Below are 21,244 nucleotides of genomic sequence, written 5' to 3' on the forward strand. Positions count from 1 at the left end.
GAATGTTCCGTCAGCTTTGCAGCGTTCCAGAGTCACGCATCATTTCAATCTAAAAATAAATCCCAAACGTGGTATACTGGTTTTGAAGACAAGTTGAACTGTGCTTTCCATGCAGAAATGATGTTGCATTATATTTTTATCTTGGGCACGAAGCCAGCACTAACTGCTCACCAATATAATTATGAGCAAAAATACTGTGGGGCTGGACTGTGTGAGGCTCTGGGGTCTGCAGTGGAGCTGGGGAAACTCCACCACCCAAAATCATCTTTCAGTGCATTTGAAAAACTTAGGAATACGCACATTTAAGCGAGCTTACTCCGAATCAGATTTTTAACATAACTAGAGTAACTTTAAAATCTTTTTTGACTACTGAAAGGGGTAAAAGGTGCTTTAAATTTATTAAAATCGCAAGATGACTATGGGTTGTAAAGGAGGTCTTTCAACAGCTTCTACTTAAACACCAAGGAGCCATGCTGGACCCTCTCTTCCTAAGTCCTTGCAGACATCAGTGAGTAGCCCTGCCTTAAAACAAAAACGAAAAACAAATTAAATAATGGCACAATTTCACCTGGAATCGTTTGTTCTGTTGGTGAAAGTCACAGAGAAAAGTCCTAAAATTATACAATTATAATAATAAATCAATTCAGCATGTCATTTCTGCTTTTCTACATTAATAAATTAACCATGTAACATTGTTCAAAATTATGTCAGTTACGCATATAATAATCTTTTAAATTAATGAAGTGATGAAGCAGTTTGATGACACCCATGATTTACAGGGCTGCTTTTAGCTAATGTTAAAAGCCTTTCATTTAATAAATTGTCCCCTTGAGAAATTACCAAAAATTAATATTTTCTATGCTAAATGTTCCAAGGTTTACACTTTTTCACTATATTAGCAAATGGCAAGGGAGAAGCATTTTTCAAAATATATCTTCTTTTACATATATTTAATTGAAATTAATTAGTATATTACTTTAAAAGGAAATGATCACAGGGAAAGGTGTGGGATCATTTATGAGAGTTTCTTATGGCAATAAAACAGCATTTAAACAATGGAATTAATCATGTCCTTAAAATTTTTTATGATAGATTAGGAATCATTCCAAGCTTTTTGATTAAATAGAAGGACATTCCATACAGACTGGACCAAAAAAAAAAAAAAATCCAGCTATTTCACTGCAGTTAATATTTCCCTGGTTCCATTATGTCAGGTTACATGCATGCTGGATATTTACTGAGCTAAAAACAAAAGTCCAAGTGAGGCTCACAAGATCTATTTTGCTTTGCTCTTCCTTGTGCTTGGCACCCTGTTGTAATGTATGCATAAGGTTATGAATGCTTAATATTTCCCATTTTATGCACATCTTATCAGAAGCAAGCTTTAAAGCCACTTTCTCCTAGGGTTGGTTGGGATTCAAGGAACATAACGTGAAATGGTATAGTGTGTCCTATAAAAGAGGTTAAAATGGAGGTTATAATTATGAAAGCTCAATAGATTTGAAAGCCAACACAGTGCCCCCTCACATGTGATACTATCTCTAGAAAGGGAAAGAGATATATAGGACTATAAAGGGAAGCCTGTAATTGATGCTCTCTGTACTTATTAGGATTTGTTTTAGTAACATCAGGGACTCGTTTTTGTACTACCTCTGAATAAATAATGTGCACAGTAGGTTGGGTCAATTCCTTTTCACTTTGAAATATTTTCCGTGGTTGCACTAAAACCAAGAATAATTCATTGGCTTTTTGTAAGGCAGCCGGATGTATTATGAAAAATAGGGGCATTAACTGATTTATTGGGGGTGGGGGGGCAGTCTATAATGGGGGCCAGCGTGAAAAAGAAGGGACTCTTGGCCTTAGGGGTGATGGGAGAGTGTTTTCCATCTCAATCAGGAGCATTTCTCAAAAAATAAACAGGATCTCAGAAAAAGACCTTGTTCCAGTGTTTGTATTTGAACGCTCCATGGGTGAAGTCTGCCACACAGCAGAGGCTCCGAAGGGACACCCACATATAATTACCCATGGACAGAGCTTTGCCTCCGGTAAGTAAACCACCATAATGAACACAGCTCCTCGAATACATATTTGTTTTAAAAAATAAGTGAAACAGAACCATCCCAAAAAAGCCTGAAAATTGATTCCAGTGCAGGCTTTGTTTGGCTCCTGCTTCTGGCGCTGATTCCAGAGTTTAATATCTCCGGCAAGTTACTGCTTTGTCCCGGGTGCCAAGTTCTCTCAAACTGCTCTGGGCCCGTCGGTAGGAGAGACATGGTGATGCTTAGCTAATGTTTGTGTCCTTTAGTCCTTTGATATGTCTGTGGATGAAAAGAGCCACAGAAGGACAAATTCATTGTTAATAGCAGTGATTAACAGATTGGTTGTAGCTCCTTCTAATATTTCTACAGGTACCCCTCTGCAGCAGCATCTGAAATTTGTAAGATTTTTTGCTTTAAAATTTGGTTAGTTTGGGGTTTGCTTTGTGAAAATATGTATTGGGGGAGGTTAGGCTTTGCAGAGGTGCCTCTGGAGCCACTCCTAGTGCTCCAACCCTTCCTTGGAAAAAGAGCATCGAAGAAATCCTGCCTGTCTGTCACACTAGGCAGTGAGGAACTGGGTTTTTTTTCTCCAGTTCTTTTTCAGTGTGAAATTTCCCCTTGAAGTTCAGTCTTCAGTGAGAGTCTAGTTTCATTTGGTCGTAAGAAACAATGTCAGTTCTAGCAAACTGAGGAGAATTTCTATGGTGGTGGAAAACAATGTTGCACACACTCCTGTGTACCAAGTTTATCCATCCAGAGAGGAAGAGCCTGATCCTGTAAAAGCAGCAGGAATTTGTTACAAGATCTGGGGGTACTTAGAATAAATTCCTCTGGTGATTTGTACCAAGCAGGGGTCAAGAAAGTGTTTTCTGAAAAAACATGAAGTATTTTGAGGATCATATAATTCTACTGTGCGATTAGTTTTGGATACCATCTTGGAAGTGCTACCAACTTTTGGGTACTTGCGAAAGCATCTCTTAATGTGAAGCTTAGCTTCCAAATAATTTAGCAAAGCAGAAATGACTGTGTGTGGAAGTGCCACTCCCTGCCCCCAGGCAACCAAGAAGCCATCTGTAAATTCAAGCCATGGACAAAATTCATGGGTCCAAACTTGAGACTTAATAGGGAAAGTGGTTGCTCCAACAGCTGGAGCGACCAACAGCCATCGGGTTTGATGTGAGGTCTCAAGACATTTGGCAAACCTTTGATTGTAGTGGAAAGATTAATGTGGGTCAATCTAGTTTTTACCGTGAAACTTCCAGATGATTCTAGAGATTATTAGTTTTGGAGATTTGTTGAGAGAATATCTCACCCTGATTTCTGCAAGAAAATGGACCTTCCAAGCTGGATAACTAATATGAATGATAATAAGAGGGAATTAATGATACTTATTTGTTAAAGACTAGAAATAATGGTATTTATTTCCCCTTATTAATATTATTTGGATTTTATTTCTAAGGGAACATAAGTAGTAATAACAACAAGCACATAGAATAAGTTGTGATCTCTGAGAAAAGCATGCCCAACCATCAGAAAAAATAGGGAATTTCTTAAACTGTGCTTCTGTTGGGATAGACAAGGATTGCATCATCCCGTGTAACAGAATGTATCCAAACGCAGATAGGGCCAGTAAACCCACACATTTCTGCCAACAGAGTTTCTGCTTAAATATCTTTATGGCAAGAAAGAATTCCATCTCACTGCTCAAGTCCTGGAACAAATTGGTCTCTAGTAGTAATTTTTCAGATGGGGAAATGACCTCAGACTGCCTCGAGACTTGGCAGGGTCAAGAGGATGCAGGAGAAAAGAAGGAGCCCTTGAGCAGGACCGAGGGCTGCTACCTCCTCTACTGCTGCTTTGCGATGAAAGCTGTAGGGCTGAAGGGGGAAATTTCAGCATAAAAAACCCCAGCAATTTGCACTTTCAGCTCATGCCCTTGATGATTTTGTATCATCTGACTTTGGGGGGTCTGTTGTACCTGCCTCTGCATCCCCACCAGACATCTTTAGGCAGAAGCTTCCTGTCTATGTAAACCTCTTTTGCACCTACACTTTGGCAAAGGCTCAGTCTGTCATCTGTGAGGAGCACTATCCAAGCCTTGCTCCAAACATGTGACAGTGGTGGGACCATGCTGTTGGGTCTCATTGTTGGGGGACAGAAGCTTCTGCACAAAGATAAGCATGGGGGCTGATTTTTAGATAATTATGTAGTGGATAAGTGGTCATCAGAGTTTACCACAATCTTACTGGCCAGAGCAAGGTAGTGTTATGAGGAAGAGCTATTGTTACTCTTGCCTAGTTGTCAGTAATATCATCCGCATGCCTGTGTCCTTCCAGAGTTGAAAACACCCTTCATACTGTGTACCAACAAGACTAGTATTACTAACACCTTTTTGTGCAAAACCAGCTTCTTTCATTTAAAGTTGTCAGACTTGAAGGCCATGGAGGGATGGTAGAAAAGCTTAGAAGGTCTTACAGCTCCTGTTGTAGAGGTGAGGCTTCTGAAGAGCTGAGGACCAGGTTTCAGACCTTAGATATGGGATATAAAGCACAGTGAGGTTAGCAAAGTGTTGTGTGCCAAATCAAACACCCTAATTGAAATGTAGGCCAGTGCTGAGAATACATAGGGAAGTTTTGCTCTAATTGACCATTAAATTTCTACAGCACATCTGTGAAGGGAATGGGAAAACAAATTCCTGTCCACTGCTTGAAGTCTTCAGTATCCCCACCTTCCTGCTACTCCATCATTTGCCCACTGCATTTTAATTACTCAACAAGGAAGAATGTGTGCCTTGGCATGTGCAAGATTTAGCTAGAGTGTCACACCAGGAGCAGATTTGCGAGGGGATGCAGGGGCTTTAGGCTTTTCCTAAGCAACCTCAGTCTGTCCTGGGGATGCTGGTGGGACTAGATTTGTCCCTCACATAGTCTTATTGTCAGTCTACCAACCTCATCAGGTCACGGTGCCCCTTTCCTGAGGCTCACCAGTCTCATGGAGCATCGGCCCTTGGCACAGGGAAGTTTACCATGCTGAAAACGTTCACTTGCCAGTATAATTGACTAAAGCAACTAGATTTGCTAGAAAAGCAGCCAGGCATGCCCAGCAGATGCTATTCGAATTAGCTGAGAAATAAAGTGATGAAAAATGAAACCAAACAATCTCTTTATTAAAGAAGAATGAGCTGGGCAATATTTGAGCAAAACCATCTCTTTCCATCTTCTGGGATGTGGTAGAGTCACTGTGCACCACAGTGGGCAGTGAATGAAGACAAGTCAGAAAGAAGAGTGGGGCAGGAAGGCTCCAATGGACAGAGTCTGCCCCCCTTTTCTGTTTCCTTGGTGTGTATCACATCCAAGTCCTGGATGAGAGAGGGGCAAGCACTGAAGGCCACTTCAAAACCTGCAAGAACACAAGTTGAACAGCACATGAGCAACACAAGGAAAGCACTAAAGGACCAGAGAGAAAAAAGGCACTGGCTGCAAAATTTAAAAAACAAAAGAAAGAAAGACTTGAAACCTGGCAGTTTGTTGGCTGACTGAGCCAGCAAACAAGGTGATACCAAGTTTGGTTCTTGCTTGCTGATGGGTACAGAGAAAAGGTTGGGATATGGTGAGGATCAGACTGGGCTTGCACAGAGGAGAGAAATTCATGGAGCCTGACTCACCCCTGGTTCATGCTTTGCACAGTCTGTTCCAGCCTCTGCAGAGGAGGTGCAAGAAGTGCCAGTTCACGTGGTTGTGTAATACACTGGAGGAGGCTGAGTTCATCCCAGCAGCTGCCTGCAGTGACAATGAGGGTTTGCCTGGCATAAAGGAAGGACAAGACAGAAAAAGTAACCCCAGGGGAGGGGAAAAAAGTAGAAGTCAAAATGGTAATGGAGGGGTCACTGCTGATGCTTTATGTGACGACTGCAAGGGTGAGTGGGGAGAACTGCACCTGGGAGCGCTCATGGTGCCCTGCAAAAGCATCTCCCATCCTCTAAACAGGATAAGAGCAAGTAAGTGCACTTTAATTAGAAACAGTATTCACTGTTACTTGCAGTGACTTTTAGCCCAAAAAGCATTAAATTCTTTGCATTTTCGATAGAAACTCCTCCCCAGGTTATCCATATTTTTCATTTTCAGAGCTAATGCAGAAATTCTGCTATTTCAGTCAGCAGGAAAAAAAGTTCCTGTTCATCATGGATACTATTTGAGGGGAAGTGGTTGCACATGCAGCTTCATGGAGCTGCAGAGGGTGAAAAATACTGTGTCTAGGCTGCCAGCTCAGTGCCAAGCTGCTGTCTGACGCGGTGAAAAGTTATATTGTGTCTTCTTCAGCTTTTAATACCTGGAATAGCCAGCAGACCCTGGCAGATCAAGCTGCCGTGAAGGGGTCAGGGAGACATAATGAAACATCCATGAGGGAAGAAGCATCCTGGCATTATACATGCATTTACACAGGTTTGCAGGGCAGCGAGCTCTTCCATATCTCACGTTATGTTAGCTGTTTATAAATTATTCCCTAAGTTTTATCACACACGCATATTCATTTTTAATGCTTAAATACACATTAAGAATAATTTTCCCTAAAGGATGATCCTTAATTCCATCAGGAGCAAAGCTAAGGAAATGATACATGCAAATTTGAGCAGGGGTTGGTACCATTAATCGCTGGCTTGTCTTCCTGGAAGGAACTTGCCAGTCCTGGGTCTGTCAGAGCTTGCAGCCTGGATGGGAGCCTAAAAGCCTTGGACGAAACCCTACCTGCATGCCAAAGGTCCTTAACTCCCCAAAGTTGCCACTCCCACACCCAAAGGAAAGTGCTTGAGCTCTCCCACTTTCCCACAAAGACTAAATCTTTCAATTGCCTCCCACACAAACCAAGGGAAAGGATAGAGCAAAATGCATTTTAATGAGCATTTGAATAATCATCGGGATGAGTACTTTTCTCTGACATAGCACCTTTTGTTCGAGCGATTTATAAACATCCATTAAGCCTGACAATTTCCCTGAAGGGTAATTCTTTTTTTTTTTTTATTCTCGGGAAGCGGAGAGCTGAGATTTGCTGGAGGACAGGGCAGGAAACTCATGGCAGGGCTGGAAATGGGAACCCTGCTTGCGGGATTTCCTCTCCCCCCTCCGTAGGGTTTCCTCTTGGCTTGCTAATCGCTAAGCAAGATCTTGATGACCAGATGCTCATAGATAACATAGCTCAAATATTGCTTCCTTTCTGTAAATTGCATGCTGGCTTGGTTCAAAGGCCAAATCCTATTCCACCATTAGCTGGTGGTAGGGATCCTATCAAACTTCAGTGGTATGGAGGCCAAGCTGCAAGAGTTTGGGAAACAAAGCTAAATGCATGAAAACTTTTGCAGCCAGACACAGTTGCAGAGCACAGTGTGGTTTAGAGCATTTTCTTTTACTTGAGAAAACCTGGAAAGCTTTAAATGAGACTGTTTCTAAAAGGAACATCCAGGAATTTTATCCAAAACCACTGGCAAGGCATTTCCCTCCCGAACAGCATGCACGTTCCAGGGTGCAGTGACAATATTTCTTGTCTGACATCGCCAGTTAAATGGATTTATTTTCAGTAAAATAGAGTACTTCAGTTGTGTGATGGGCAAAAAAAGGTACTCTATAATTAAAAATGGGATTAGACAGAAAAATGAGATGTTAGGCAGATAATTAGGGAACTATTATAATTAGAATGTTCTTTTAAATCCCCTAGTAGCTTCTATTATGAAAGGGATGTCCTCTGATTAACTAATATTTCCTTTAAGTCGATATTTTTCCTCTTCCTTTTGGACAGGAAAGCTTGAATTGAATGACTTCACCTTAAAAAATTACAGTTTACTGGGGCCCAAGTTTTCCTTGTAACAAGCCAGTTTTGCTCAGGAAAAAAGACCAATATTGGGGTTGAAAGTGGCAGAGAAGATTTTACTAGTAAGCTTATTAAATTGCTTCTCTCCTCTATTAAATACAATCTTATTTATAGACAGTATTTAGTATTCTTCGTATTGAGCCTTTAAGAGAAATTATTGCTGTTAGAGCAGTGATAGCCTTAGATTAAATTTTTATTCATGCAGGTTTTATACAAACGAAACTGCTGCATATTTCTACATGAAGTAGAAAGCTGTGTGGGTTTTGAAAGGATGGGGAGCTTCAGTGAGAGCTGTCTGACAGCTGCTGTTGATGAACACAAACCAACAAGCCTCTCAGAAGCTGCTTGTCTCTCCCAGGCTCTTTGGCAGGGAGTACAGAAGGACAGAGGTCAGTCCCACTTCTTACAGCCCCATAAATCAAGTCAGTACATTTGTAAGTGTGTTAAAACTGGGGGGCATGAGAGGATAAGCTGTTCTGTTCCCCTCACCTGAGCCTTTTCAGGTGTTGGTTTGCAGGGAACTTCTGTGAGAAAGCGTCATATGCGAACAGGGAAAAATGGAAAAGGAAGATAACTTGCTGAAAGTGCAGACTCCCTTTTTTTTTCATTAAGTCTAAAATTTTAGGAATTGAGAGAGAAGTGAGTGCAAAAGTTCATTTTGATTGCAAAGGCCAAATGTTGCCTCTTATTCATAAAAGTAGGTGGGGAAGGCAGAGGAGGAAACAGCCTGAAGTCCAGGCCCAGCACTGATGCATGTTTCTGTATTGCTGTATTTGGGCAAACAAGACTCCTGTTCTTTCACCTAAAAACCAAAAAAGCAGATGGAAAATTGCTTTATTCAGGGTCAAGAACCTTGGCATCCATCTGCAGATATAAAGATAACTTACTGAAAAAGCCATTTGTGGTACATCTGATTCCAGTTTACTGGACATAATGTTGAGAGAAACGCTCAGAAAAATGATTTGAAATAGCCAAATGGTCAGGGAAAGGATGAAAATAACCCCAAATATAGTACACAAGTCCGGGAGCAAGCAGCCTAGGGAAGATGTGCCCTGCCTAAGGTTAGAGACCCCCAAGCCTGACATGGGCATTGCTGCATGAGCAGCAAAAAAGGCTGGAATAAGTATTTCCAGTATGATAAGTGGAAAGAGTGTCCCAGCATACTATTTCTGGAAGGAAGCATCTCTTCAGGGTGTCTTAAAGAACTAGGCATGTGAAGATCATCTCTGAAGCCCCAGAGATCATCAGTGCCCCAACACTGCAGGAGCAGGCTCACAGGCACTGCGCTGCCACGTCTACCTGCTCAGTAACCAGGGAAAAGAAATGAAATGCCAGTGATGGGAGGGGCTGAAAGATATCACTTGACTGCCAGTGAGACTGAAGGAGGGACCCAGGGGCAAGGGTCCATCCAAAGATGGGAAACCCTCAGAGGCAGAGACGGCCTGGCTTGATGCATACACTGGTTATGTGGAGAAGCAGCAGCTCTGCTGCCTAGCAGAGCACCATGCGATGATTTTTGGCCTTTCTCCATGGATCTGATGGACTGGTGGGCACGAGCCCTTTGTTGGGGTCAAAGGGACCAGACAATAACGGTCTAACAGCAAAGCTTCCTGACTTAGTGCTCTTGCTGGAGGAGACGGCCACACCAACAAAATCATCCAGGACCATATTCGTGGTGACCATGCAGACTCTGGAAGGAGAAACACTAAGCTAAACTGCAGAGATGCTGATGCCAGGGTGGGCTGGGGTCATCTGATGTCTCCTGACATCCCAAGCTGAATGCTGACATACCAGTCAGGAGAGAAACACCCAAACTAAAGGGAGTGAACGGAGTTTTGTGATTCAAAGCTGTGGCCTCCTGCCCTATATTTGCAGGATGGAGGTCACAAAGGAATGTGAACTGGTTTTCCTTAATCCTCTGAAAAATATCTGGGCTTCTCCCTCCTGCAGAAAAGAGCCATTTGGCCTAATGATACCTTCCAGCTCTGCAGTGCCGCTCAGCCAAGATGCTGAAGCATTTTAGATGTCTTAATTCATCCTTTCAGCAAATAGCCAAGCCTCTGCACAGCAAAGTGCTCACGTTAACAGTACAGCACAATGGGGAAAATACAGTATAGAAAAATATGATGAGTTTATGTCTTTTATGTCTTATACTGCAAACACATAAAAACAATTAGGGTTTGGAGAATATTTTTTAAAAGCAAAGAGAATGATTGGCAAGGCAGAGAAAATAAATATTATACCCTTGAGAGGGCTAGGGATATATTATTTTTCCAATTTTACAGAAGAGAAATGCCAGATCAAAATTACTTTCCCAAGATCACACAGAGTGATCCTGCCACCTTTTCTATTGAGTAGTTCTTACTCAAGGGTTTGTCTGTCTTTGTGCCCAAAGACCTCCTTTAAAGGCTGCTATCCAGAGGTGTAAAATTACAGTGTATTAGCTACTCTATATTTATTCCCCACATAAATATCTCTTCAAAGTGAGCTGCCTCACCCAAAGGCACTTTCAGAAGTGTAAGGGCAGCGATAATGCTGCTAAAAGAATTAACACTGTCCCACATAATTAGCGGTAATTAGTACTGGTTAGGACAGGAGTTAATGCACACTAGTGGACATAAATTCTGCCTTTGTGTCCCTGTGCTGACATAAAACCAGCCTGGGAATAAGATGCCACTGGGTGAGAAAGTGAAGGGACCATGTTGATTATCTGATGCCTCATGATGCTGGAGCTCAAATTCTCTTTATTCCAGACCTTTCTTCCCATCATGAAAGCTTGCACCCTCTTTTCATCAAGAGAGCAGTTCTACCAGTGATCCCAGTGGTATTTGATAACTCATCATTTCTCTGGGTCTTGGGCGAAAAAGAAAACCTGAGTGTTAAAACCCGGCCACTGCCAGCCAAGTACCTTCAGGGATTGTTTCACAGCTTCTCACTCTGGGGTTAACTATTTATGGCAGCAAAACTAAATTACAGGCTCAACAGCAAAGAAAACCAACCAGAAAAAGGCAGTTACCAAATGATTGTCATAAAAATAAATTCAGGTTATCCCCTCCTGCAGGTGAGAAGCTGGTGGGGTGACAGATGACTTTGCATAGGAAGGAGGATGGGGGCATGGGTACAAGTGCCAGTGCACATCTGGCATGCACATGAATTCAGGACACCACAGCAAACTGCTTGGGAAGTGGTTGGGAATCGAAGAACTGAGCATGTAGAGAAGGTACTTCCCTAATTCTTCAAATATATTTTATTTCAAACTGTTTTCCACAATTTGTCTGAGGTCAGAACAGTCCTCCTTGTGGAAGGACTTGAAGTTTTAAAGAAAATATGGATTACACAAAATCAGCTGGCTACAAAAACTCTCCTCCTTCTTTCCATCCGTCCTTCCTTCCTTTGAGGATGATTTGACATAGCCATCAATAGTTATAAGTACTTGAAAGGGAAAAACTTAGTAAAGTGGAGGTAATCTCTTGGGCTGAAACCCCTCATTTTTACACTAGACAACTGCTGTACTTATTGGGTTCAGGAAAATTACTTCACAAACACATGCAGAGTCTCAAGTTATAATCACAAAGAAAAATGACTTTTTCTAACATAGAGACTGCCCACTTCAGCTCCTTGGAACAGCCATTGAGAGCTGGCTTTTACGGGGGGTTGAAGGATGTGCAGGCTGAATTGCCGTAGGTGCTGGGACTGAGTCTGATTTCCAGCATCACTGAGATCCATCTGCTTCTACAGTCTTCACCCAGACCTGCTGGAGCTGAACACCATTCATAATCAGGGCCCAGCTGGTCTCTAGAAAAAGGCCTTTTCCAAGCATAAAAATTATTTGAAGTGTAATTTCAAGTTCACTTTCTAAAATGCAGAGGTAAACCCCTGTATAGACACTTACTTTGATTTAACCTGATCTTGCATCAATTTTGATGATGTGGGATTAATTTGAGCTAAACAAACAGAAAGTGCTTGTAAATTGAAATTTTTAATTTTTTTTTTTTATTCTGGGTTCACCTTAGCTAGATTAAGGATTCAACTGAAGTTAAAACTGGCATATTTTTATTTCAGCTAGATTTGTCTAGAAACCTGGGGGTCGGTTTGTGCCAGCTCATTGGGCGCTTGTAAATGGATTTCATTTTGATCAAAGAGGCAGTGTGATTCTCAGCCCACTGGAGAGGGACCCCCAAGGTGACGTCAGCCAAGGGAAGAGTCACCGACAGCAGCAAATGTGTCACAGAAGAACTTCAAAGCAGGATCCACAGGCAACCTTGGCTAGGAGCAGGGAACAGATCCAAGGGAAAGCATGAGGCAGGCTGGCTTGGCATCCTAAACAAAATCTATATTAAGAGACAGGCAGGTAAGAAGGACTTTATGAAAAGCACTGGAAAGTGGAAAGAGGGAATGGAATAAACTACATGCCCAGAGCAGCAAGTGGTCCCATGATGGAGTTTCTTAGGAGGTCTCTTACTTGAAACACTGGGGGTTTTTAACACATTTATGAGGTAAAGTTCCTCTGAGAGTTAGTCGTTGTTTGTGATGGTCTTGGCATGTGTTTGGAGGAACAGACAAACCCATTGGGCAGTGAAAAAGCAATCAGTGGAGGTGAAAACCTCTATGGGACATAGCACAGCTGCAGGACAGACCAGAAGACCAAGCACAGAATGTGCGTCAAGCCACGTTTTATATTCTTGGTGCCAACACTGCCACTTTTGGAGAGTATTATGTGGCACATAGCTCTGGGAGGAGCCACCTGAGTCAAGAAGGCAAGAGATCCTTTTGAGTGGTCCCTCATGGAAGAGACTGGCCCTGCGTCCCAAAGGCCAGAAGAAGAAACGAGGTGGTTACCTGCCTCCTGACCCAACAAGGACAATGAAGGTGACATAAGGATGTCTAGTGAAGTGCTGCTGGTGGACCTCAGCCTACATGAAACCAGTAATGAAATATTTGGGATGATCGCAGCTCTTCTGAAAAAATGTGAAGAGAACTGCAAACATATGGAACTGCTGTAAAAGCCTCTAGTGTGGAGACATGCAGAAAGAGAAAGCATATTGCTCACAAGTTTGCCAAACCAGTAGGGAGGGAGGCGGAGGTGGCATTGCCAGGTATGGAAACCCAGGGCAGAAAGGCACCAGCCTCTTGAGTTCAGTGAGGCAGAGCAGAATTTCAACTGTGTGGGGAAGTCAGAGGGTGGAGCTTTCCACTAAGTTATAGACCCAACATATGCTTCTAATAGAGAAACTAAAGCAGAAGCTAGGGTTACTGCAAGGCTGGGTATACTAATGAATCAAATTGTCTCTACACGACTTCAAAGGCTTTGGGAAGAAGCAAGAATAACTAGAAATGTAGCACTAATGGTAAGGACAATGTGGCTGGCACTGGTTAAACCCAGCTAGGGTCACTTCATCAGCAGAGAGGCAAACTGTGGATGGAAAAGGATGGAAAAAAGTGGATCTGGTGGTGCTGTACAGCAGAGGAGAGGGAAGAGTTGTGTCCTCAAGTTTGGTGAGAATAAATGCAAGGCAGAATGGGTTTGGTACACAAATGAGGTGAGAAGTGCAGTAATAAAATTTGAAGGGGATCAAGTAAGAAGCATTTCAAATAGTAGCAAGGACAGGAAAATAATAGAAAGGGTTACAGCTGATCAGCAATGTAGAAAACTATAATAAACTTCAACTTGGACACATAAAAGGAAAAATATGATCTTGGATGATATCGGAAAAATAATTTAAAGCAAGATATTCTGTGGGGGGAGAGCTCTGGGTAAGGTCCAAAGTTTCTGTTTATGAGTTAATGAAGAGACGGGTGGGAACAGCTTGTCTTTGAGCAGAGGCCCCAGAGGCAAAGCATCTCGCCTTTGCTTCTTGCACCATCGCATTTTCTTGGTTGAGGCCCTTGAAAACTTTCTGTGTTTCAAGTGCTCTGTCATGGAATGAGGATTTCCTGTCGAGCACACATGCTCATAAGATGTTCAGCTGCTACAGTGGCACCCCCTAAACCACAAGCTGTCACATATTATTTGGGTGAGTGGTCCCATTTCAGGGGATGCACTTGAGGGAGATCAAACTGAAAGGGATGCTGAAAGGGATGTTAGAAATGGAGAGGAGGATTGAAGCGATAGATGGTTTAGTGCATCTGATTGGTATCTCATAAACTGCACTCTTTTCTGGTTATGTTTGCATCTGCAGAGTCATAAAAGTAGTGTTTTGAGGCAAGAAGAGGGGTGAGGCAAAGAATTCAGAGTCCCCAAAATCCCCCGCGAACTGCTTGGGTGGGTAGAGCCTGCTGACATGCTTTAATTGGCTCCACCATGGAGGGATTCAGAGCTACTTTGGTCATGGCCACATGTGCTGTGATGCATATCTGCCTTCAGACACCACCCTTTTCAAAAGGTGACTCAGGCGCTTTATCTCAGTGACTTGCAATAAGAGTTGGCTGGTAGGCAACACCTCATTCACTGAAGATGGTTTATATCTCTTGCAGAAATTAGGTGCCAAATTTTCAATGGACTGTGGTCACTGTTGTGTTGAGAGAAGAAAAAAAATGTCTTTGGAAATTTGAACTGAGAAGTTGAATGCGGGATAGTCCTCCTCAAAGCCCTCTTAACTAAAAGAGAGAGTACTTAATTGATCTAAATTCTGCTAAATGCAAGGAAATAGCATTGCAGGAGAGCTGAGCTGATGATTCTATGAGATACTTCTTTGGTTCCACGTAAAAAGTACTTCCTTTCCAGAGTCTGGGTGTCTATCTGATTTCGTGTCTTCTTCCCACAACTAAGTTGAAGATAAGAGCAGGAAAGCACTTTTTAAAAGTGTAATTACAGCTTTTCAGGGAAAGCTAGCATCCTCGAGGTTAAAAAAGTGCTCTGGTGGGGTAAGCTGAAAGAAAACATTCTCTTGATAAATCCTGGTGGATTATTCTGACTGCAGTTTCCTCTTGACAGCTGCAGATCCCAGCAGATCTTTTACATGAGCCCTTTAATCAAGTCACAGAAAGTGACTTTTAGCATCATGTCATTATGAAGGATATTCAGCAGCCCCGGACCACTGGAGTTTCCTGTCTGAAACCAGTGCCTGAGCCTGGCTCAGTCCCTGTGCATCTCTGTCCCCTCACTGCAGACCTGCAAGGCCTGCATGGAGCATTCAGGCCAAGCCAGGATGTGGGGCTGCCCCCACTGTGGCTGCCGGGCTGTGGAGGAGGAGATGCTGCTCCTGCCTTGTGGGAGGCCCAGGGCTCAGGAGGCAGCCCCTGGGTCTGGGGCCCCTCCGAGGGGATGCTTGCTCTGCTCAGAGGAAAGTGCAGCTTTCTGTGCCTCCCTCCCTGATTCCCCTCCTTCTCTCCTTCATTTTTTTTCCCCTTCCCTGCCTGCTTCTCACAGCTGCTGCCTTGGGGACGTAGCCTTGGTGAGGGAGGAGGCCGCCTTCCCCTATAAGGCTCAAGGGCGAGGGCAGCTGCCTCTGCAGGATGGAGAGGGGCGGCAGTGGGATGAGCACACCTATCCTTGGAGGCAAAGCCCAGCTTTCTGGCTGGGGGCTGATGTGACTTGTGGGGCACTGCTGTGAGCGGGGAGGTGTGGGGAAAGGGGAGCGCCACGTTTGAGTGCCTCTCCTCTAAGGGAGGTTTTAAAAATGGTTAACAAGGAGGGTTTTTCCTAAGTTGTCCTTAGAGCAGTCCTTCATTGTGCATGCACACACACGTACCCACAGAGGCTTTTCTCACAGACATCACAGCTGGCCAAAAATTTTCCAAGGCAGCTCAGAGAGACACATATATCCATGCACTCACCTCTCAGACTCTGAAGTGTGTGACAGCCACCCATCCTGTTGTCACCCACGCTACTGCAGATCCTCTCTGCTTCCCTGCACTCGTGTGCACCAAATTGGATCCAAACTGCTTAGAGATGAGCCACTTGTGCCCAAAGAAACGCTACAAAACGAGGGAGCAAGAGCAACTGGAAGCTCTTTTGCAGCTCCCCCCACCCCCGCATTTTTTTCTTTCTTGCCGAGGGAATTGTTTGCGGGTGGAAGAGAGGGATGTTTAAATAGCTCCGCAGATCCATTTAGTAAAGTCAATATGCAATTATGCAAAAGCCTGTGATAATACACGCCTAGATGCAGATAGCAGCGGTCGGAGCTGTCCTGGGGGGAACAGCGGGCAGCTGGTAGCTCTCGGGACGGGGGTTTGCAGGGACCCTGACATGCTTCCCTGCCTCCCCAACCCCTTCAGCCCAGGCACAGGTCGGTGCCTGGGGCTGGCGGGGCTGAGGATCCCGGGAACGCCCCGAGCCCCGTCCCGCACGGCGCTGCCGAGCGCAGGGCTCTGCTTCTTATTTTCCTTTATTTTTGTAGTTTATAAAGCGTGATTGGTTTGCACCCGATTTTTTCTAGATGATATCGTTTGCGGGAAGCCCCCTCAGAGAGTTCCGAGCCTGCAGAGAGCCCCGGGTTCCCTCCCATCCCACCGGGCTGAATAGTCTCAGATCCCCGCTCTGATGAATGCTCATCCTCCGCGATCGGCATCAGAGGCACGCCGAAATAATGCTGTAATGGGCTCATTAGCCAAGCTGCAGATGGACTTAGGTAACAGGAATGGAGCAATAGTGAAAATTAGTTTGGAGGGAAATATCAAATCGAAAAGCTCTGACAAAACTCCGCTTTGCTCTAGTTCAGCCTAGGTACTGTCAGACACCAATATTCAATTCTCTGTCTCTTCACATTGAGCTTTTATTTTGTTACTCTCTAATTTGCTTCTTGTACAATGTTGCAAGTATTTTCAGACTCATTTGAAAGGGTAAAACACTTCGTTCAACTTTTCAGAAGAGTGGCCTTCGACACTAGGGACACGCAATCATTTAATTTCTGCTTTATGTACACTGAGGAAAGTATTTGTAATACCTTCATGATAAAAATAAAATAAAATAAAAATTAAAAGATCAGGCAAGTTGTTGTTTCCTTCAAAGACAGCAATTTTACCCGCAGAGATGAACTGGGAGCTGAATTTAGCCCAGCAGAAGTGGGACAAGTCTCCAGAATAAAAGAAAAAGTATCGAATATTTTAGACTAATTTCACCCTCTGTTGAACTCTGGCAAGTGGCTCTGAAGGCAAAGAGCTGTCGGAGCTGGTCTGCTACAAGTGGCAGGAGGGTTTGTTTGTACCTTCATTTAACCTGTTAAAAGAAATCCCCACTATTGTTCAGCTACGTGGGTGTCTCCGGCTTTTTAGGCTACGTGCGGGCATATGTGTGACTGAGAATAGGCGCTTAGAGATCTTTGCTTTAAAACACTCCTTGGAGTTCACGTAGACCACTAGATTTTTATCTGCGTGTCCAGTCGGCTGCTGCCACTGTCTGTAAATACGACAGAGGCTTTGCATTTCACAGCCCTTCTGCGGCTCTCGCCTCGTAAAAGTCAAGAGTTTTGTTAGAAGTTTGGGGTTTTGGGTTTTTTTTAACAAAAACCCACTTTTCCCCCCTCTTTTTAAAAAATCTCTTCTTGCGCTTTGTATTTTTGAGGAGAGCATTCCAGGCGCCACGGGACCGGAGAAGCAAGTGGCAGGGAGAAGGGAGAGGGGAGAGGGGAGAGGGGAGAGGGGAATTACCCAGCTAGGCTGCATCTGCCTGGGAGCACCCGCGGCTCGGGCACGGGCAAAGGTTCGGGAGCTTAAAACAGCAACGTCATTGCTTCCTCTAAACCGAGACTAACGCTGGGCCGGCGTAAACTCCCCTCCTGCTGCTCCACCAAGGAGTGGCATCAAAGTGATTGCCTCCGCTGCCCTCCGAGAGCATCATCGGGGTGGGAGCTGCCCGGATTGGGATCTCCCTCTGCCCACAGGCTGCAGCCCGCTGGTGGCAGGGGAAACGTTTTTAAACCATTCGCAAATATTTACACCCTTTAAAAAAAAAAAAAAAGAAAATTCCTCTTTCCTACATGTCTAGCTAATGTCCAACTGTCCCGCACAGGTAAACTCAAACCATCTTTACCGTATCATTGCTCCACGCTCTGCAGTCAGTAAAACCCTAAACACCAAAAAGTGGAGTTTTTATACAATTATACAGGTGTAGCCGAAGGAAAAAATAAGTGTCTCTACAGCTTTTCCGTCTGGGGTCGCTTTTTTTTCTTTTTTTTTCTTTTTTTTTTTTTTCTGAGCAATTGGGCGTCTCCGACCCCTCCAAATTGCCGAAAACTGAACTTTTCTCTTGCAGGAAATTTGGAAGCGTTTCTGGCTGTAGTTTTCCCGTCTCCCAGTAGACGGCACAACAGCTCAATCCTTGGGATGCAGAACAGCCCAGCGGCTTTTCTTTTTTTCCTTTTTTTTGGAACTAAGCAACCACAGTTTTATCCAGCAATTTCTTTTACTGTTATTATTATTATTTAATTCAACGAGAAGTCTAGGAATATCGACAGGAAATAAAGCGTTTGGCATAGGCAGGGAATACAGAAGTGCCCGGGGGCAGATGGGCTAAAGGCAGGGACCGTCGCGAACCCCAGCACGGAGCAGTGTTTCCAAATTAAAGCAAACGAACTTGTAGAACCTATATCGTGTAAGAAAAAAAACCCCTCAACAACCCCAACACGATGGTGTTGCCGGTTCAGGCGTTAGTCTACGGATTTTAGGCTGAAATTTCTATTTGTAGTGTGAAATAGGAAGGACAGGGCTCAGGTCGGCTCTGCGCTGCCTTGCCCGGGCTACCCCGAGGTGCCACCGCGGGGAAAACCTGGCAGCCGTCTCAACTTTTGTCCCTGAAAGACTCCTTTTGTGTGCGGGTGCCTTCATTCCCGCCGCCGGCACTGCTGTCACCGTTGAAGTCTCGAAAATCCCGGCCAGTAACTCATTTCCCAGTTAATTTTATTTATGAGAAAAAAAAAAATTATAGCGCAGTTTAGAAACTTTTAAGACAACCGTAAATTTTATTAGGAAATATTTTATGAAGCCCTCCATTTAATTAATCAAACCCCTCCATAACTTCTGCAAGCGCCAGGGCCGGCCGTGGGGGGAGCGGGCAGCCTCCGCTCCCGTTCCCCGGCCCCCGCGGACTCCCGGGACGCCGGGTGGCCGCGGCACCCAGGGCCCGAGCTGTGCCGGCGGTGGGCGCGGGGCAGCCCCGGCTGACCTCGGGCTGACTCTCCGGACGGACCCGCCGCTCTTTTGTTTTCTGCATCGGGAGCCAGCAAACAAACTCCCCAAATCCTGGCGCTGCGCTTCATCTGCGCGCTTAAATCCCTCGCACTTGAACTCCTTTTATCATCGCCCGCACCCCACCCCCCACCCCGATCTGACCTTTAATAGGCTCTAAACAAGTGCGGGTTTCCCCCCCACCCCCGTCCCTCCTTCAGCCGTTCCATCAGGCTCTGATTTTTCGGGTATCTCCGCACGTATCGTTCCCCCCCCTTCCTTATCTGAAGCATTCCTGGGTTATCTCCCGGTCGCCTTTCCAATGCTTTCTTCTGCGGTTTCTTGTTTGTTTCGCTCTTCTGGTTGTTCCTATTTCAGTTTTCAAATTTCAGTATTAATGGTGAAAAAGCACACTTGGATGCTAATTCTGCCCCCGTTCGCCCGGCCCCCCCTCCCAAATCCCTGCTAGGAAGGCGGCAGGGAAGCCAGCTAGAAACCATTTGATTGTTCCTAGGTATGACTAATTCTTTCCTTAAGCTGGGAAATTCAGCCTGATTAAAAGCCTCATTTATTATCCGATAAGCAAATGGACCCAGATTCCACCTTGTGGAGGAGGCTTCCTTGCTCCCCAGACGCCTTTTTTTTGCCTCAGCTCTGTGGATCCCTTCGCCAAAGGCCCAGCCGCGGTCTGAGGGGGCCGCGCAGCAGCGCGTAGAGGCGCGCAGCGCTCCGCAGCGAGGCCGCTGCCCGGCCCGCCGCACCCATCAGACCCCCTTGCTCTTTCCGTATTGTTTTTCTCCTATCCCTATATCCCCCCGCCCCTCACCCTTTCCACCAGGCGATGGACAAGCTTAAATAGATTCCCGCAAAACAGCAAGTTGTTGGAGGAAAAAAAAAACAAACCAACAAAAAAACCCCAAAACAGAGCGGCTTTCCTAAAAAGGCGGCTGGGCGAGATGCAGCGCAGCGCATCCGCCGCGGCAGGAGTTTACCGGGATAGCGCGGATTTGGCCGTTTATTTTTTCCCGTTTAATAGATGATCGATTGCTGTCCGGATTAGCCCTCTTTTTTTTTTTTTTTTTTTTTTTTTTTTTTTTTTTCTTTTCTTTCTTTTTTTTTTTAAAGTTTTCTTTCTTTCTTTCTTTTTTCTGGCCGGCCTCTCGCGGGCGGAGCGGCGAGCTGAGCAGTTCCTCACAGCCAGCCCTAAGAGTAAGAACTGTTTGCTAATTGTAAAATCCTTATCCAGGATGAGGTTTGGGCAAACAATTTGTAGGGCTGTAATTACATTGTAAAAGTGTTTCGGGCTGGGTTGCGCTGAATTAAGCTCATAAAGGCCTTGTGGAGACGCTGAAAAGGGGTCTTTTGGGGTTTTTTTTCCTTTTTTTTTTTTTTTGGGGGGGGGGGGGGCGGCGAAGGAAAAGAGGATGGGAAGAGGAGGAAACACGTCCCTGGGAGTTGGGTCACAGCAACCCCCTGCAAGGGACCGCTGCGGTGGGGAATCGTTACCGAGCGCCGTGCCTCGGGGAAATCACCGGGGGAATGAACCCCACGCGCGTAGCCCGTGGGTAGCCGAGTGGGTGGGTGGGGATCAGTGCATGAAAGCGGCTCTTACCTGAGAGGTCTGGATTTCTCTCGCCGGGATAAAAAGTCGGTCCTAGCGGAAAGGGGACGGGGGGGGAGGGGGGAGTTGGGGATCGAAACGGGTTTCCCCGAAGTTTGAGACGTGGCGGCGGGGGCCGAGCCGCTGCCCGCCGCCCCTGGGCGTCCGGCAGAGGGGAGCAGCGTCCCCTCTGCCCCGGGGGTTTTACCGGAGGAACCCCCCGTCACTCCCCCGTTCCCTCCAGCAGCTCAGTCGGGACCGCTGTACCGGGGGTCCTCCTTCTCCCGCCCCGCTGCCCGGGCGGAAGATGCGATAGTGCCGGGGAAGCCGTCCCCGCAAGCGCCCGTTCGGGGCTCGGCGCAGCCCGGCCCGCAGGTAGGGGAAGAAGGGGCACGGCGAGTTCTCCGCTCCCAGACCGGCGGGGACCGGCGGGGCTGCGGGGAGGGATGGCTGTGCTTTTGAACGCAAGGGAGCGGACCCCGGCTCGGCGGATGGAGGCACCGGCTGGGAGATCGCCCCGCGCAGGACAGGGCGCCCGCGGAGCTCGGCGGAGGGGTTAGGGATAGGGATGGGGATGGGAATAAGGATGGGGACGGGAATAGGGAGGGAAAGGGCCGGAGTGCAGACAACAGAGGTCGCC

At 45.5% G+C, this 21,244-nt stretch overlaps 1 long non-coding RNA gene across 1 annotated transcript; it reads right to left on the minus strand.

The window, feature by feature from the left end:
- Window positions 1-370: 370 nt before the first annotated feature.
- LOC121668704 lies at window positions 371-20,610 on the minus strand. The gene is made up of 4 exons (XR_006017526.1): window positions 15,678-20,610; window positions 5,704-5,841; window positions 4,428-5,438; window positions 371-522 (listed from the first exon to the last, which is right to left on the minus strand). It is a non-coding gene; the product is annotated as an uncharacterized LOC121668704 (long non-coding RNA).
- Between the last annotated feature and the right edge of the window lie 634 nt (window positions 20,611-21,244).

The sequence above is a fragment of the Corvus kubaryi genome, unplaced genomic scaffold (genome assembly GCF_017639235.1).
Source record: "Corvus kubaryi isolate FWS band 111438036 unplaced genomic scaffold, C.kubaryi_AGA036_p1.0 37386, whole genome shotgun sequence".
Taxonomy (NCBI): Eukaryota; Metazoa; Chordata; class Aves; order Passeriformes; family Corvidae; genus Corvus; species Corvus kubaryi.